This window comes from Lithobates pipiens, unplaced genomic scaffold (genome assembly GCF_037356315.1).
Source record: "Lithobates pipiens isolate NorthernLeopardFrog02 unplaced genomic scaffold, aLitPip1_a1.2 Scaffold_18, whole genome shotgun sequence".
Classification (NCBI taxonomy): domain Eukaryota; kingdom Metazoa; phylum Chordata; class Amphibia; order Anura; family Ranidae; genus Lithobates; species Lithobates pipiens.
This window is the reverse complement of record NW_027507758.1, coordinates 179,017,311-179,037,332: the sequence shown is the minus strand read 5'-3', so window position 1 is coordinate 179,037,332 and position 20,022 is coordinate 179,017,311.

Here is a 20,022-nt window from a genome sequence, read left to right as displayed (position 1 = left end):
TTTATCCCCCTATCAAGGCACCTTTAAATCCTTAGGATTTAAAATTGGTCTTTTTGGCTTTGCTGAATCAGCCATTTGAACCTTAAGAGAAATTCTCTTGGTTCTTTGACAAAGATATTTTTTTTTGCTTGCCATTTCTTCTGCTAGAAGTTCAGATAATCTAACGGCTCTGTCTTGTAAGAGCCATATTTCATCATGCATAAGGATGAGGTGGTTTGATGTCCTCATCCTGAATTCTTACCAAAAGTGGTAACAGGTTTTCATTTAAACCAAGATATTATTCTTCCTTCTTTCTCCCCAGAAGCCTTAATCTGGGGAAGAGAAAGCATTAGTCTCTTGATGTAGGAAGAGCGATCTGAATCTATTTAAAGGCGACCGCTCAGGTTCGCAAAACGCAGGTTTTGTTGTACTGCCAGAGGGTCCAAGATATGGACAGGCAGCGTCAAGATCCACTATTTTCAAATGGGTTTGTCAAGTGATTGTTCAAGCTTCAGCTTAAAGAAGAAAATTCTTCCTTCTCATATTAAGAGCACACTCATCCAGGGCGATTAGTGCCTCTTGGGTGGTGCATCATCATCTGGCTCAGATCTGTAAAATTGCGACTTGGTCTTCGGTTCAGATGTTTATCCGATTTTATCAAATCGATATTGACCCTTTCATGACTAAGCCTATATTTGGCATTTGGTGTTTACAAGTTAAAATCCATATTTTTTGCTAGAAAATTACTTGGAACCCCCAAACATTATTTATATTTTTTTAGCAGAGACTCTAGAGAATAAAACGGCGATTGTTGCAATATTTTATGTCACACGGTATTTGCACGGCGGTGTTTTAAAAGCAACTTTTGGGGAAAAGGGACACTTTCATGAATTAAAAAACTAAACCGTACAATTAGCCCAATTTTTTTGCATAATGTGAAAGATAATGTTACGCCAAGTAAATAGATCCCAAACATGTCACATTTTATAATTACATGCATTCGTGGAATGACGACAAACTACGGTACCTAAAAATCTCAATAAGCAACGTTTTAAAAAAAAATTCCGGTTACCAGGTTAGAGTTACAGAGGGGTGCTAGAATTATTGCTCTCGCTCTGACGATCGCGGCGATACCTCACATGTGTGATTTGAACACCGTTTACATATGAGGGCGCGACTTCCGTATGCGTTTTCTTTGCTTCGCAAGCTCGTGCGGACGGCAGGCGCTTTAAAAAAATAAAAATACATTTTTGATCACTTTTATTGCTGTCACAAGGAATGTAAACATCCCTTGTGACAGTAATAGGTGATGATAGGTACTCTTTACACTTCAAAGTATTCAGATCGCCATTTTCGGCGATTCTGAATAGTGTATATATTTAAATTCTGCGCCATTGGCAGCCGAGTAAACGGGAAGTGACGTCATGACGTCGCTTCTGCGTTTAACATTAGGCTTACGGCTTCATTCCAGTCCCTGCCCAACCGGCTGAGGCATCGGATCGTGCATCGGTGCTCTCCTGCTCCTCCAGCATAACAGCCGAGCGGCTTTTAGCCGCATCCGTTGTTATGGCTGGAAAGCCAAACACTGTCTCTAAAAATCGGTACCGGGATGATTCCCGCACCTGCAAGTATAACCCCCGGAAGCCAAGTACGCACATCTGCGTACGCTCGGCGGCAAGGGGTTATAGGTCATGAGGATATTGCCTTTGGGCACAGCATATACTGCAGGCTGCAGTATGAGTCCTCTGGCCTCCTGTTTCCTTGATTCTGTCTCCCCTTCAGTTGCTATTGCTATGGGACATCCCACATAGTTATTACTATGGCTCTGTGTCCCCTGATGTAAGAAAAGAAAATAGGATTTTTAAAACTGCTTACCTGTAAAATCCTTTTCTTTGATGTACATCAGGGGACACAGAGGTCCCTCCCTTCTTCTTATACATTTTAATTGCTTGGCTACAAAACTGAGGACTCCCAGTAATGGGAGGGGTTATATGGGGGAAGTTCACGCCATAAGGGGTGTGCCAGTGTCCAGCACCTAAAACGCTGATATAACCCACATAGTTATTACTATGGCTCTGTATCCCCTGCTGTACATCAAAGCAAAGGATTTTACAGGTAAGCTGTTTTAAAAATCCTATTTTCCCAGGCATGGACAGTTGGCCAGAAGCGTCCTCATCTGATGGTGTCTGGACCCAGGGGTGTGGCACCCTATTCCCAGAGATGTTTAAAATCTAGTGTCGCTGATTTGAAATGCTAGATGTGGACCTCCTGGCCTTCAGGTTCAACTAACCAGACTTTTATTTTTTTTATTTTTTTCCAGATTCCCCCTTTTTTTTTTTTTTTTTTTTTCAGGAAGTCTGCTTAATTTAATAACAATTATGTAAAGATTCACTAGCTTTTCATTCTACCATCTCTAAGTGACTCGGGCACCCCATCATCCATCTGTTACCATTTGTTGCCCACCCCTCTTGTAGACTGTTTTCAGACATCCCAACAGCCTAAGGCCGCGTACACACGTAGCGGACTATCCGACGGACTTAGTCTGGCAGACTTCCCGCCAGACTGTCCGTCGGACTTTCCGAACGGGCTACTTGCCCACACACGGCACTTTTTCAGTGGACTAATACGGCGTACTAAGTCTGCCGTACTATCCGCCCTACTTTTGAAATGAACGGACTCGCCCACACACGCGGAGGAAAGTCCGCTCATTTCGAGCGGGTCTCCAGGTAGGCGGGGCCCGCGAAGGAGACGCCGCTGGCCCCGCCACCTGGAATGGACTTAAAGGGGAACCCCAACGCCGAATCCCCCCCAAGTCCAAAACAGACCCTTGTCCGAGCATGCTACCCGGCCGACCAGGAAAGGGAGGGGCGGGCAAGCGCCCCCCCCCTCCTGAGCCGTACCAGGCCGTGTGCCCTCAACATGGGGGGTGCCTTGGGGAAGGGGAGACCGCGTGGCCCCCCCCCACCCCAAAGCACCTTGTCCCCATGTTGATGAGGACAAGGGCCTCTTCCCGACGACCCTGGCCGTTAGTTGTCGGAGTCTGCGGGCGGGGGGCTTATCGGAATCCGGGAGCCCCCTTTAATAAGGGGGCCCCCGGATACCGGCCCCCCACCCTATGTGAATGAGTATGGGGTACAATGTACCCCTACCCATTCACCTGTAAAATAAAGTACAAAAAAAAACACAACACACAAGATAAAATAATTTACTGCACAGCTGCGGGGATCTTCCATATTCGGGGGTCTTCTCGCCGGACTCCTCCACTATCTTCTTGTAGCTCTTTTGCTAGCGGAGGAGCCCGGCATTCTTCTTCGTCGCCGCGGCCTCTTCTTCCGACTTCGGGGGTCTTGTCCCCCTCTTCGGTTCTTCTGCCGGGCCACCGCGCCTTCTTATAGCTCTTTAACAGGCGGTGGCCCGGTCTTCTGTCGCCGCTGCCACCTTCCTTTCTTCTTCTTCTTCTTCTCCTGGAGATGTTGACTCGAAGCTCTCTCCGGCCGCAATGCCAGGGACGCGCTGCGCGGCGACTTATATAGGGACAAGGGGCGGGGTCATCGGTTGATGTCACATTGCCACAGTCCCAGCATCCTCCGGGACTGTGACATCGTAAGGGGGCGGGGTCACCATGTGACATCAACCGATGACCCCGCCCCTTGTCCCTATATAAGTCGCCGCGCAGCACGTCCCTGGCATTGCAGCCGGAGAGAGCTTCGAGTCAACATCTCCAGGAGAAGAAGAAGAAGAACGGAAGGCGGCGGCGGCAACAGAAGACCGGGCCACCGCCTGTAAAAGAGCTATAAGAAGGCGTGGTGGCCCGGCAGAAGAACCAAAGAGGGGGGACAAGAACCCCAAAGTCGGAAGAAGAATGCCGGGCTCCTCCGCTAGCAAAAGAGCTACAAGAATATAGCGGAGGAGTCCGACGAGAAGACCCCCCGAAGCTGTGCAATAAATTATTTTATCTTGTGTGTTGTGTTTTTTTTTTTTTGTACTTTATTTTACAGGTGAATGGGTAGGGGTACATTGTACCCCATACTCATTCACATAGGGTGGGGGGCCGGTATCCGGGGGCCCCCTTATTAAAGGGGGCTCCCGGATTCCGATAAGCCCGCCGCCCGCAGACCCCGACAACCAACGGCCAGGGTTGTCGGGAAGAGGCCCTTGTCCTCATCAACATGGGGACAAGGTGCTTTGGGATGGGCGGGCCGCGCGGTCCCCCCTTCCCCAAGGCACCCCCATGTTGAGGGCACGTGGCCTGGTACGGCTCGGGGGGTGGGGGCGTGCTCGGACAAGGGTCTGTTGTGGACTTGGGGGGACCCCACGTTGGTTTTTTTCGGCGTTGGGGTTCCCCTTTAAGTCCATACCAGGTGGCGGTGCCAGCGGCGTCTCCTTCGCGGGCCCCGCCTACCTGGAGACCCGCTCGAAATGAGCGGACTTTTCTTCGGGCGGGAAAAGTCCGTTCATTTCAAAAGTACGGTGGACTGGCACACACACACACACGACCGGATTGTCCGCCGAAATGCGAGTCCGGCGGGAAGATTGGAGTGCAAAACTACTTTCTAAGTCCGCCGTACTTTCAGGTCAAAAAAGTATGCCGGAGGCTACACACGGGGGGGGGGGGGGGGGGGATTGTCTGGCGGACTTCAGTTTGCCGGACTTTTCCACCCGCTTGTTTGATCGTGTGTACGCGGCATAAGAAGTCCTGTGTCCCTTAATGGACGGGAAGAAAAACATTGTTTTGTACTCATTTTGTAAAATCCTTATGGCGAGTCCACTGAGGGTCATGGGTCTTATGCATCTAGCTCACAGTATTTTGTTGCCCCTACCAGTATCCTGTACATACTGCTAGTATAACCAGACAGGTTATAAATTCCTGTGTCTCTTAAGCACTTTAAGACCGCCCGCCGTTGTTTGACGGTGACAGAGTGGCAGCTGTACCTTGCCAGGGGGCACGAGCAGGCTCCACAGTACATGCAGCAATCGGATTCATTACAGAACCGATCAGTCTTCAGGTCCAGGCCAGTGATTTATGGCCTGGACCTGCTGATTGGTTCTGGCGAATGAAATGCCTCCCCTGCCTTTGCAAGTGTAAACACAGGCAGGGTAAGTGATGTAATCTCCCCTCGTGGAACTCTTTTTGGTTCCAGAGAGAGGATGTCTAATAGTGAGTTGCACAAAACTACACTAACACCAGTGCATGTAGGCACACTTGTCACCCCCCCCCCTCCCCCTGTTAACCCCCGTCAGTGTCACCAAGTGCAGTTTTCAGATTTTTTTTTTCACTGTACTGGTGTCATTTGTGACACTAATCAGCGTTAGGGCAGTTAGTAGGCCCAGGTACTCCCTAATAAAGATTTAACCCCTTGATCGCCTCCCCAGTTAACCCTTTCAATCACTGTCACTAATAAAGTTTACAGATCTTATTTCTGATCACTGTATTTAGTATTACTGTCATCATAAGGTTTTTATAGCGTTGGGGTACCCGCCATATATTGCGGAATAAAGGTTTAACCCCCTGATCCACCCTCCAGTACAGATTTTAGCGTCAGGGTCAGAGGCAGCCCCAGGGAGAGTCAGATTAGTGCCAGTAGCGCTAACACCCATGCATGCACCATACAACCTGCTTACTAGTATAGTGTTTGAACGGATCAATATCTTTGATCTGATCAGATCTATACTAGCATCCCCAGTGGCTTAGGGTTCCCAAAAATGCAGCGTTAGCAGAATCAGCCCTGATACCACCTGCATTTTAGCCCCTCTGCCCAGCCCACCCAAGTGCAGTATCAATCGATCACTGTCACTTAAAAAACACATAACTGCAGCGTTTGCAGAGTCAGACCTGAACCCTGCGAACGCTACCTTTTTTTTATTTTTATTTTTTATTTTTTTATTTTAATTTTTTTTTTTTTTATTTTTTTTTTTTTATAGCGATTGAAGCAGGCTCTGACAACCAGGTGCTTTTTTTTTGCCTGTGAGTTGCACTAGCTGTACCTGTCAATTTAGAAGCCACAAAGTAGTGGTCCGTGCCAAGGTCAGGCATACCCGACCCAATTGTTCTTCTGTTGTTGAGGTGCAAGAACCAAAGGGCTCTCGTATGGAGCAGAGAGACAGTACTAGTGCTGCTCATCTTTCTGGTGAACTGGCAAGCACCAGCGGCCTCGTACATCCTGGTCGTACATCCAGCACTGCAGTAACACCTGGTGAAGGGGTGAGTCCCATAAGTGCAGTTCAAGCTGGTGCGGAGGCTAGCACAAGTAGTTTCCCGCAGCCACCAAGAAGGCAAACACGGACCCATAGTACCCTTCCCGATGAAGTTGCCAATCCTAATTGGGAGCCCACCACTTCTGCAGCGCCTGTACTCCCCCCCCATTCATTGGCCAACCCAGAGTTCAGGTGGAAACAGTTGATTTTACGTCACTTGATTTTTGTTTGGTGTTTTTCACGGAAGATCTCTATAGATCTATTGTGGACCAAAGCAATTTGTATGCTGGTCAATTCATCGCTGCTAATCCCCAGTTGACCCTTGCCAGAGACTGGAAACCTATTACGGTTTCTGAATTTAAGACATTTCTGGGCCTATCCCTCCTGATGGGCATAGTTAATAAAAAAAAATAGTGAGTTGCGGTCATATCGGTCCACTGACCCACTTCACCATATGCCCGTGTTCTCTGCATCCATGGCCAGGACACGATACAATACAAGCACATCTTACGTTTCATGCATTTTAATGACCATGTATTCTGTTATCCTCGGGGTGACCCTGAATTTGATCGGCTCTACAAAATTCGGCCTCTCATAAACCACTTCAACAGTTTGCAGCCTTGTTTACTCCCGATCAAGTTGTCTGCATTGAGTCCCTAAATACATTTTCTGGCCGCTTGTCCTTCAAACATTATCTTCCCAGCAAGTGTGCCAGATATGGGGTCACGTTGTATAAGCTCTGTGACAGGGTAACAGGCTATACATACAGTTTTATGGTTTACGAGGGAAAAGTCACGTGGAGCCCGAGAACTGCCCAAATGACATAGGGAGTGCTGGTAGGATTGTGTCGGACTTGGTTTGACCCTTATTTGGAAAGGAGTACCACTTGTACATGGACAATTACAGGAGTGTGCCACTTTTTAGACACTTGTTTGATCATGGAATTGGCGCATGTGGCACCATGCACTCTAATCACCGGGGTTTACCACAGCGGCTTGTAGAATCCCAACTTAGACTGGAGGAGAGAGTGCCTGCTTGAAGTATAATAATTTTGCTTGCGGTGAAGCGGAGGGATAATCGGAATGTTTGTGTTCTGTCCTCCCTTCACGCACATACGATATCCAAATTCCAAAGGCAACTGGTGTTGTGGAGAAGCCCCTCTGTGTCCATGAATACAACCTAAATATGGGAGGGGAGGACCTCAATGACCAGTTGTTGGAGCTGTAGCTAATTGCTCGAAGGCCAGACGCTGGTACAAATGTGTCTGCATACCTATTCAATAGAAATATTTTATAGAGGAATTCTAATAAAACATGGGTCCCGAATAAAGAGGTAGATTATTGGAGAAGATAAAGGAGATAGAGATACAACATAAGAGGTCAATGGAGAAGGACATGGGGATAGAATTAGCATATTTAAGAAGACAGTTATCTCATATCCTACGGTATAAGGCAAGGGCTATTTTGCAACAAGAGAGGAGAGTAATATATGAATCAGGAGATAAATGTGGTAAAGTGTTAGCAAGGAAATTAAAAAAGCAACAACTCCGCTCATATATACCCTATATTAGAACAAAAGGAAATCTCAAATGCTCACTACCGAAAGATATTGCAGAGGAATTCAGACAATATTATACTTTACTGTATAATCTTCCAGCTCCCTTCCATCCCTCCTCATCATTAGAAGAATATCTCGAATCCTCACATTTAGCGAGATTGTCATCTCCAGCGCGAAGAAAACTCAAGTTACCAATAACAACAGAAGAAGTAACTTCGGCAATAAAGATGCTGAGGCAAGGAAAGGCTCCTGGCCCAGACAGATTTACTGTGCAATATTTTAAAAGTTTTCATTTACAACTAGTCCCCTATATGGTTAAAACATTTAACATACAAGGAAAAACCGAGCCTCCACCTGTAGAAGCATTAAGGGCACATATTGTACTTATTCCAAAAGAAGGAAAGGATCAATCAATATGTAGTAACTATCGTCCAATATCATTACTAAATACGGATTATAAAATATTCACAAAGATACTCGCATCTCGCCTACAGTCGTTTATGACGCAATTGGTCCATTTGGACCAAGTGGGGTTTGTCCCTACACGTGAAGCTAGGGATAGTACAATTAAGGTCCTGAACTTAATTCAATATGTAAATCACAGGAAGCTGCCGAGTATCTTTGTCAATACAGACGCAGAAAAGGCCTTCGATAGGGTCAATTGGCCCTTTATGTTAGGAGTCTTAAAACAAATGGGCTTTGGTGATCGAATGTTGGACTGGATAGCAGGAATATATTCAAAGCCACAAGCATTGGTGAAGGTCAATGGGATAAACTCTGAAAATTTCCCAATATCTAATGGGACGCGTCAGGGATGTCCCCTGTCGCCTCTTTTATTTGCGTTGTCACTAGAACCTTTGTTAAATAGAATTAGACAGAACCCCGACATTAAAGGTATTCCCTTAGTGGATCAGGAATATAAACTTTCAGCATACGTGGATGATTTATTATTTTCTCTTTCTAGTCCACAAATATCACTACCCAATCTATTGGAGGAAATAGAGCGTTACGGAGCTCTGTCTAGTTTTAAAATAAACTATAGCAAGTCAGAGGCGATGGGGATATCATTGGAGGGCTCCATTCAAAAAAATTTAGAGGACAATTTCAAGTTTAAATGGACAGCTACAGCGCTGAACTATTTAGGGATACAGATTCCACCTAATTTAATAGATGCATATGCATTGAACTTCCCACCCTTATTAAGGGAAATCAGTACAACGTTGAATGAATGGAGTAAATCCTCACATTCCTGGTTTGGGAGAAGTAATATTTGGAAAATGAACATAGTCCCCAAGTTTCTTTATCTGTTTCAGGCGCTACCAATCCGGATTCCACTGGCCTTTTTTAGTAAAATCCGAACAATTTTTATAAAGTTTATATGGGCAAGTAAGCGCCCCAGGATTAATAGGAAGCTACTAACAATGCCTAAAGAGGCAGGTGGAATCGCAGCACCAGATTTATACAAATACTACCAGGCTACTCAGCTTGGTAGGATCGTGGACTGGTGCCGTCATAGAGACAGTAAAAGGTGGGTCGCTATGGAACATCAAGTAAGCCCCATTCCTTTAGATAGAGCCATGTGGTGCGGTACGGCTATACCTCCTTTATTGAGAGTTCATCCTTTAATAGGACCTACGCTCCAGATGGGAGCTAAAGCCGTACGTATCCCCAGAATCTCAACAGCAAAATCTTCCTTATTTCCCATTCTTGGGAACCCACATTTCCTGCCCGGCCTGGAACCAGGAATATTTAGAAATTTAAGAGAGAAGGGATGTTTTCAGGCATCACATTTCTTGAAGTCTAAAAAATGGCTATCAATAGAAATGTTAATGCAATCAGGAGGACAATATGAATTACCCCTATGGCAGGCGTTACAGGTTAAACATTTCTTGGACACTTTGGGAGCGACTGAGGATTTTGATCGACCACTTACTAAGTTTGAGTATTGTGAGAAGAAGGAGCCCCTCTCATATTATTTCTAAAATATATGCTTTATTAATTTCTCCTTTGGAGGATATTGATATAATGAGTTTGGATAAATGGGAAAGAGATCTCGGACAAACCTTTACCCTGGCCCAATGTCAGAAAATAATACATTTGACTTTTAAATCATCTAGATGTGTCAAGATACAGGAATTAAATTATAAAGTACTAATGCGTTGGTATTATACTCCATCACGAATGCATACTTTCTTCTCAGAGTCATCAGATAGATGTTGGAGGTGCGGTAAGGAGAGAGGCACTATTGTCCATATTTTTTGGCATTGCCCAGTGATTAGACAGTTTTGGGAAGAGGTTCGGAAAATTTCTAAATTGTTTACTGAATATCATCTTGAGGAAGACCCGGCCTTTTTTCTACTACAACGTACACATATCCCATTAGAGAGATACAAGAATTCAATGCTATGTCATCTGGTGAATGCAGCTAAAAGCTGCATCACCATTTGTTGGAAGGAAACGGGGGCACCACGAATTTCGCAATGGTTAAACAAAGTAAGGAAAATTGGGATCATGGAGAGTCTGATCCCTATGCCTCCCGAGGAAAGGGAAGCTATAGTGCAAATCTGGGCCCCATGGGAAATATTCTTACAGTCAGAGGAAGGGAAGAGGTTGATTGGAGAGGAAACTGAGGATTAGATTAACTGGTCGAGCGATGTAAACCTTACCTTTTGGTGGGTGATGCCAGATTCCTCCCCTTTTCTCCCTCTTCCCTATCTTCTTTCTGTCTTCTTTCTGTTCCTCCCCTCCCCCCCCCCCTTTTTTTTTCTCTCTCTCTTCTTCCAAAGGAGAAGGAAGAGAACCGTTATGGGGAATTGATATTGTATTGATATCGTACGGATATTGTTTTGTTTATAAAAATGTCAAGAATATATTATGTTGTTTTTTTTATTATTGATGTTGTTTAATGGATCATGTGGTTATCAGAAAGTGTTTCTTATATATAATTATTATTAATAACCTATGTTCTGTATTTTTGCAAAGAAATAAAGAATTGGAAAAAAAAAAAAGAAATATTTCAATAGACAAACTGGATCCTTAAATTCCAGGAAGAGATCATCACAGCCCTTCTGTTTCCAGCTGGTGTTGTGGCCCAACTTCCCAATGCAAATGCAGTGAGCCGGCTGCATGAGAGGCACTTCCCAGAAGTCCTCCATGGTACCTCAGGCCAAAGAAAACTGTAAAAAAAAGATGCCATGTCTAGGAAATGCGGATACAGGCGTGACACCCACTTTTATTGTCCCTCCTGTCCTAACCAACCTTGTCTCTGCATCGATAAATGTTTCCAATGCTACCACACAAAATGGAGTATTAGTGTAGGGTACAGCACTGCACAGTCATAGGACGCACTTTCACAGGGTCTTCAAAGATGCCATCGCAATTTTAGAGACCCGAACCTGGCACCTTTACGGTTACAAATAAGTCTAAAAAAATAAAAATTATAAAATAAAAGCCAAAAATAGTTGTCATTTTATTCTCTCGCTATTCTCTCTCTGTTGTGCTCTGTTTCACTGTATTTTATAACTGCATTGTTTTAATGTTACTATGTTTTATCATGTTAACTTTGCAGGTATGTAATTCTTTTATACTTTTACTGTTTACTGTGTTTTATTGTTAACCATTATTTTCTTTGTAGGTACGCCATTCAGCTGCAGCACTGATTTATTTATCTTGACAGCAACAGGCTTTGCTCTCACGATACGTAAATCAGTGACTTCAGCACTGTAGGAGGTGATTTTACCACCACAGATAAAAAAAAAAAAAGTGCATGTATGCCCATCATTAGAAGTGGGTGAATGCGGGGTGGCAGTATTCTAATGATGGGCATACCCCCACCGATCAGTCTCTTTTTTTTGTTCAGCCCACATTATAATATATGCCCAAGGACCAGCAACGTACTGGTATGTTGCTGGACTTTCAGTGGTTATACCAGAATAATGCCTGCAGGTTTAGGTATCTTGGTATTGTTCTTTCCAGTCAATGGTTGGCTTTCATGTAAAAGCAATCCTAGTAGCTAATTAGCCACTAGACTGCATTTACAAGCAGTGGGAAGGAACATACCCCCCACCCCCACTGTCTTCCATGTTCTTCTTGGGCTCTCCTGTCCCAATGGGGAACCGGATAATGCAGCCCATGGTTCTGCCAGCTGACCATAGAGCTGGTTGGAGACCAAAATGTCTCCAGTCATCTCTATGACCTAAGAAACCAGAAGATACAAGCCTTTCATGACTTCGGTTTCACCGGATATAAACAGCGCCATTGGGAAAGCATCTGATCACACCAACCTTGGTGTGGTCAGATGCTTTGAGGGCAGAGGTAAGATCTAGATTCTAATAAACCCCAACTTAAAAAAAAAAAAAAAGAGTACCTGTCACGACCTATTGCTATCATAGGGGATATTTACATTCTCTGTGAACAAAAATGATAAAACAAAATGAACGTAACGGTGTAAAAATAAAAAAGCAAAATAATTAAAAAAAAACCCTCCCCCCGTGTTATATGTAAACAGCAATTGCACCATGCATGTGAGGTATCACCGCAAACATCAGATCGAGGGCAGTAATTTTAGCAGTAGACCTCTGTAAATCTAAAGTGGTAACCTGTAAAGGCTTTTAAAATGTATGCAGTTTGTCGCCACTGCACGATTGTGCGAAATTTTAAAACATGTTGTGTTTGGCATCTATGTACTTGGCATAAGATCATCTTTTATATTTTGCCAAACATTTTGGGCAATATAGTATGTTTTAGTGCATTCAAATTCAAAAAAGTTTTTCCCCAAAAAATTGCGTTTGAAAAATTGCTGCGCAAATACTGTGTGACATTGTGACAAAATGCTTGTGACAAAATACTTTGTCCAATGTTATGCATAAAATACCAGGACAGTACAAAACCCCCCAAATGGCACCTTTTTAGAAAGTAGACTCCCCAAGCTATTTGCTGATAAGCATGTTGAGTCCATGGAATATTTTATATTTTGCCAGTTTTGCAAGTTTCGGGAAAATTACAATAAATTATTTTTTTTTTTTGCAAAGTTGTCACTAAATGATATTTCTTTAATCGTACATCACGGGACACAGAGCCATAGTAATTACTATGTGGGTTATAGTCCACCTTCAAGTGCTGGACACTGGCACACCCTAAACAGGAAGTTGCCTCCCTATATAACCCCTCCCACTACTGGGAGTATCTCCGTTTTCTCTTTCGTTCATTGACAAACCCAGGATCTTAATTTTGACCTTAGGGTTACATTGCCCCTTAAGGCGAAGACTAGGCAGAAAGTGTTAAAAACAGCACAGTACGGCCCAGGGGGCAGTCCTACTAGCTATAACCCCTCACACTGCATCCAGCAGCTCAATTTTTTTTCTGCCTAGTGTAGGAGAAGGACCTGGCTCCCGTTGGGACCATTGGTCCTGGGAATTCTTTTATTTTTTCTGCAATTTTTATTCCTGTGATCTACAATCAACAGCCGGGCTGGGTGACAGGCTGGATAATATAGATCCTGGTAGGCTCCCCAGGCTGGCCATCAAACATGAACAGACCTTAGCTACGCGCTGGGCTGGCCACGACATGCTCTGTCTGATCCAAGGGCAGCTGGTGAGCTATATGCTCCGGGGCACACATATGACTGGGCTACTGCTGTCTGTGTCACAGTGTGCCTTGGCCGACAACCACCCCGTACTGCTTGGGTGATGGGTCTGTCTGTGGAATATGTCCAGCAGCCCCGACACGAGGGGAGAGTATGGTTCCACCTGTCTAGGCATTCCCTGGGATGTTGACTAGGGGGGTCTCTCACTTTCCCTTCTCTCCCTGTCCCTTCTCTCCTCCCCATGCTATGGGCCGCTGTGTGACTGGACACATGGGGATGCGGTGCACGTACCTGGCCAGGGGTCCTCAAAGGGGGGGGGGCTCTGGGTCCTGGCAGGGGGCTGTTCTGGGTGTTGGGGGTCTGCTCGTTCTCTTCCTTATTTTTGGGCCACGGTGGGGTATTTTGGTGTGTATGCCATGTGATGGGGCCGCCGCGTGCCATTTTCCTGAGGCTGCGGCCATTTTTCTGTAGCCACAGCCAGTTTTCCTGGAAGTCCGGTGACCATTTTCCCTGCGCCCTCACATTTTTTGCAAAATTTTTTGCGTTTTTCTAGTGGCCTCAGCTGGTTTTGCCTCTAGTGCTGGGTGCTTGTTTCCTTCTAGAACAGCGCGCTTTTTACACAGAACACCTGGCTGACATGGAAGAGCGGATAGCAGCAGCACAGCGCAGTACCTGGGTCAGGGTGGTGAGTCTTGCGGGGGGCCCCTTAATGTCTTCTGGGGAAAGCTCTGATTCAGATTTGGGCGCCACTGTGGCAGGTGGACAATGTTCTGACGTGTCAGAGGATGCGGACCAGAACTGTTCGGACAGTGAGAATGACTCCGTGTCTGGGTCAGTGCAGGAAACCCAGATGCAGCTTGTAGGCGCACTTATCACATTGGTGTGGGATACCCTTAAGATGGAGGATATGGTGAGGGCATCTACAGAAGTGTCGGTCCCTTTCGGGTCCTACAAGCCGGCCCGCACGGCTAAGGTGTTTCCTTCCTTCATTCATTGGTGATTACGTTTGTTCAGGGGGTTTTACATGTGGCCCCTTCGTTTCGACCACCGCTGCCTCCATGGGATTTGAATCTGGTGCTCTCGGTGCTTCAGAACCCGCCATTTGAAAACATTAGGGAGATCCCCTTATTGACACTCTCTCAGAAAGTAGTCATTCTGGTGGCTATTACATCTGCCAGGAGGGTTTCTGAGTTGGTGGCCTTGTCATGCAAGTCTCCCTACTTGATCCTCCACAAGGATAAGGTGGTGCTGCGTTTGCAGCCTTCATTTCTTCCAAAGGTTGTTTCAGCCTTTCATCTAAATGAGGACATTGTGCTTCTGTCCCTATGTCCTCAGCCGTCACATCCCAGGGGTTGTTTTGCATTCCTTGGACGTGGTCCGGGCTCTGCGGTTGTATCTGTCTGCTACGGCTCCTTTCCGGTGGTTGGACTCGCTGTTTGTATCGGTGGCTGGTCCAAAGAAGGGCCTGTCGGTCTCGTTCGCGGTTCTCGGTGGATCAGACAGATCCTGGTTCAGGCCTATGCCTTACGGGGCAGGCGCCCCCCTTTCCTCTCAAGGCACATTCGACCAGGGCAATCAGTGCTTCCTGGACTTTCCGACATCAAGCTTCTGTTTTCCAGGTGTGTAAGGTGGCGACCTGGTTGTCCGTTCACACTTTCAAAATTTTTCAAAAAGGTTGATGTCAGTGCATCTTCGGATGCTTGCTTCGGCTGCAAGGTTTTGCAGGCGGCTGTTTAAGGTTGCAACTCCTCCGTTGAGTTCTGGTTGTTATGGGCACAGTTTATTTTCTTGCTGTTCCCACCCCTCGTTTTTGACACTGCTTGGGGACGTCCCTAAGGTCAAGACTAAAGGAGCTGTGTGTGTCAGTGAACGAAAGAGAAAATAGGATTTTTGTACTCACCGTAAAATCCCTTTCTCTGAAGTTCATCGACGGACACAGAACCCACCCCTCCTATCTGTTTTGTACTGCTTTTTGACGAACTGAGCTGCATGAAGCAGAGTGAGGGATTATAGCCAGTAGGACCGCCCCCTGGGCGGTACTGTTCAGGTTTGTTGCTTTTTACATGTTCTGCCTAGTCCTCTCCTGAAGGTGGCAATATAACCCTAAGGTCAAGATTAAAGGTGCTGTGTCTGTCAATGAACTTCAGAGAAAAGGATTTTACGGAGTACAAAAGTCCTATATTTCCTTTCTAAAAAGTTTTCACACTTTATCCTATGGTAGAGAAAATTCACTAAGTAGTATATACCAGAAACTAACGCTACTATATCCCAATCGATGTCAAAGATGCATATCTCCCTATGCCTATTTCCTCGCTCACTAGTAATATCTACTTTCAAAGTGGAAAAACCTTCATTTTCAGTGTGTAGCGCTGCTGTCCGATCTAGCTGCTGCAGCTAGAATACAAAGGTTCTGGCTCCTCTTCTAGCCAGATTGAGGGCCCAATGTATAACGATTATGGTTTATCTAGTCGATCTGTTCTTGATAGACCAGTCGGTAGCCCTCTTAGACCAAAGTATGTTCACCACATTCGACTACCTGGAATATCTAGGTCTGATTCTCCACCTAGGAGGAATCTTCTTTAAAACCATGAAGAAAATACTTGGGTCTGATCATTGGTATACCCAGAAAAGGGTATTCCTACCCCAGGCAAAGATCAGCGTCATAAAGGAACGGATTTAGGTAGTCGAAGCACGATGAATTTCTCCTATTCAACTTTGCATGAGGTTTTTGGGAAAGATGGTGGCTTCATTTGTGGCCGTTCCTTATGCTCAGTTTCATTCTAGACTGTTGCAAAACAGTATCCTTTTGGCTTGAAACAAAGGGTTCAAGCTCCACATTCTCAGTGTCTTAGCGCCTGATCTCATCTGATCTTGAAGGCTAAGCAGGGTTGGGCCTGGTTAGTACACAGGTGAAAGACCACCTGGTGGAAATACCAGGTGCTGTAGGCCGGAGCCTCAGTTTATGGTTAACATCCAAAATTCCGCAATGGGGAAAATCCATCAGTTGCCTGAAAAATAGTAACAACATATGCCAACCTTTTTTGTTTAGGTTGGGGGACAGTCCTGAAAGAGGCAGCTGTCCAAGAGAAGTGGCCCAGATCAGAAATGGCCTTGCCCATTAACATTTTAGAAATTCAGGCAGAGCACTTGGTCCTGAGGGCCTGACCGTTCAGTTTAAGGTATTTTTCTGCAATAATTAAATCTGTCTATGCCACAGCAATGGCCTATATTAATCACCAAGGGGGCACAAGAAGTTGTGCGGCCCAGAGAAAGGCTAATGTTATCCTATCTTGGGCAGAAAACAATGTACTTTGCTTATCGGCAGTCTTCATTCTAGGAGTAGAAAATTGGCAGGCGGACTACTTGAGTCACCAGAAGTTGTTCCCGGGAGAATGGTTTCTTCACCCCGATATCTACCTGTCAATATGTCAAGCAGGGGGGATCCCAGACATTGATCTGTTTGCGTCCAGGTTCAACAAAGATATCGACAACTTTGTGTCAAGAACAAAATATCCGCTAGTATGCAGAACAGGTGCCTTGTTATTCCTGTGGAATCGGTTCTCACTGATTTGTGCATTCCCTCCTATTCTGCCTGTGTCCACAACTTCTTCACAGGATCAAGCAGGAACGGAAGTCATTGATTCTTCTGGCCCCCCAGCGAGGCCATAGAAATCTTGGTATGAAGAGATCATAAAGATGGCAGTAGGGGACTCTACCTTCATGGCCAGACCTTCTCTTGCAAGGTCCGGAGTTCCATCCTACTTTACAAACGCTAAATTTAACGGTTTGGCTATTGAGACCCACACTCTGAGGAAGCGTGGGCTGTCAGGTTTGGTAATTTTCTACCTTGGTTAATGCAAGGGAGCCTCCATGGTTATATATTATGGAGTCTGGGAAACATAGGTCTCCTGGTGTGAAACCAGGAGCTGCACTTCAGGAAATAAGTCAAGTTATTTTATTTTTTTTATAATTGTAATTTTTATTAATTTTCAAATCAAGTACAAAATAATCAAGCATTAGAATAATCAATAAACAGAGGTGAATATAGATTATAACACAAACATTGACTGCGAAGACAGAGAATAATGTCCATATATGCAGGCACAAGGGTGGTCTGCATAACCATATCATGTAGAATGAATAATAAACAGTTTACTGAAACAAAAATGTCATTTGACAAAAGGCCGTAGGCCAGAAAGAGACAGGGAGGAGGGGGGGAGATGGGAATAGATGTCAGAAAGGGGATGTTACAACTGGCAGCTATGATCGTGAAGGGTGTACAGGCAGGGGAGCCCCATAGCCCGACCGATCCCAAGGCCCCCATACCTTATCAAATTGGAGAACCAAGTCGTGCACCGAGCCCGTCAGGTATTCCATTCTCCGAATATTGGACACTAATTGAATAAATCTAGGCCATGGGGGAGCTGTGCCCGACAGCCAGCACAACGGGATAAGCCTCTTAGCAGCCAATAGAATATAGGAGACCAGCCTGTTTGTATTTTTAGGTAGGCCAGGAACAGGAAGACCCAACAAACAGTGTAAGGGGTCGATTGGGAGGGACACCCCCGTCACCTCTGCCACCAATGACCCCACTGATATCCAAAAGGGACGTATCAGAGGGCATTGCCAAAAAATATGAAACAGTGACCCAATATCAAGCCCACATCGCCAGCAGCGCAGCGAAACTGAGGGATCATATTTGTGGATGACATCGGGGGTCCTATACCAGAACATGAGGATTTTAATTGCCGTTTCCCTTTGCGTGACACACTTAGAGGATTTAAAGGTAGAGGACCAAATCCTATCCCATGTCTGTAGGGTGATAGGTTTGTCTAACAACTGAGACCACCTACCCATATACAGATGTGTAAGTTCATTTAAGGGGGTCGACTCATGGAGGATTCGGTGGATAGAGGAAATCAAATGTAGTTGGTGGGGTCCCTGAGCGCAAAGGTGCTCAAAAGCCGTGGGGTTATCAAGGATTAAAGTCGGAGACTTGGAGCTAAAGAGGTGCCTAACCTGTAGGTAAAAGTAAAATGAATGTTTGGGGATATCATATTTTTCACGTAAAGTCTCGAATGCAAGAAGCCTATGCAAACAAGGGGGTACCAGGTTCCTAATTTGGAAAAGGGGGGATCTAGCCACGGGGAAATTCTACCCAAAGACAGTCCATCAGGGATAATAGGGTTAAACAGCACATTCGTAAGGGGGGAGTAGGGTGAGGAAAGGGAGTACTTTTTGATGCACTTTTGCCACAGGTCCAGGGTAAAGGTCATTGGGGCCGTACATTGACATCTAAGGTTTGGGTGTAGTGGGGATGGAGCGCCCCAGATCAAGGAGCATGGGTGAACCGGATATAGGACCCCCTTCTCAATAGTAGCCCACTGACTTGTGGCATTAAGAGAGGACCAGATGGTAATAATTCGTAAATGTGTAGCATGGTAATATTTCACAATATCCGGAGCCCCCAAACCTCCCCGATCCCTAGGCGCAAACACCACTGAGCTGGCAAAGTGGTGAGACCTATCAGCCCAAATAAATTTTAGAAAACGTATTTGGAGAAGTTTAAGCTGTGAGGCCGGAATGGCAACCGGCAGTGTCTCAAAGTGTTAAAGCAATCTGGGCAAAACCGACATTTTAAGGACGTTGATCCTGCCCAGAAGGGACAAAGAGTATCTGGACCAGGTCAGTAGGGAATTATTTATATCTTGGAATAGGGCAGGAAAGTTTGCACGAAAAAGGTGGGAGTAGGAAGGAGTCAGAAAAACACCCAGGTATTTCAGTGAGTCATTGGGTAGGGCTTCAGTCTTTGAGGTGTTAACTTTGTACCCAGAGATACTCCCAAAGGATAATAATAGCTTATGCAGTGAGGGGAGGGATATCTGTGGATTGGTAATAGTTAGCAAGATGTCGTCCGTGAAGAGTGATAGCTTATACTCCCCCTGTCGCATCGCCATCCCACGGATATCTGGATGAGAACGTACGGCCTCGGCTAGGGGTTCTAGACATAGAATAAATAACGGTGATAAAGTACACCCCTGCCGAGTGCCATTCATCAAGGGGAAACGAGGCGACATGAAGGACGACATCTGTACCTGGGCAGTAACCGTTGAGTACAAAGCCTCGAGCGCGTTTAAAAAGGGGCCATTAAAACCATAAACCTTGAGCGTGGTGAACATATAGGGCCAGCTAAGCCTATCGAAGGCCTTCTGGGCATCTAAACTGAGTAGGAGTGCTGATTTGTTGGTCCTGTCCAAAGGGTCAATCAGGTTGATTGTGCGTTGGGTGTTATCCCCGGCATGCCTGCCAGGGACAAACCCCACCTGGTCTCTGTGAACAAGTTTGGGGGCAAGATGATAGTCTAGAAGCAAGAATTTTTGTAAATATCTTGTAATCCGAATTTAGAAGGGCTATAGGTCTATAATTATCTGGAATGGAGGGGTCCTTACCCGGCTTGGGGATCACTGAAATAAAGGAGTGTGAGAAATGGGGGTGGGGAGGTGTGCCTTTTAGTAGAGAATCAAAAAAAGTAAGCATGTGCGGTCCCAAGATGTCCAAATAGGTTTTATAGTAATAAATAAGGGAGACCGTCAGGGCCAGGTGCTTTATGTGCAGGGAGCTTCCGTATAGCAACCGAGAGCTCGTCTGCCGTACTGTTTTGTTTAGGGCCTCTAAATCAGTTGGCGAGAGCTTAGGAAGTTTCAGGT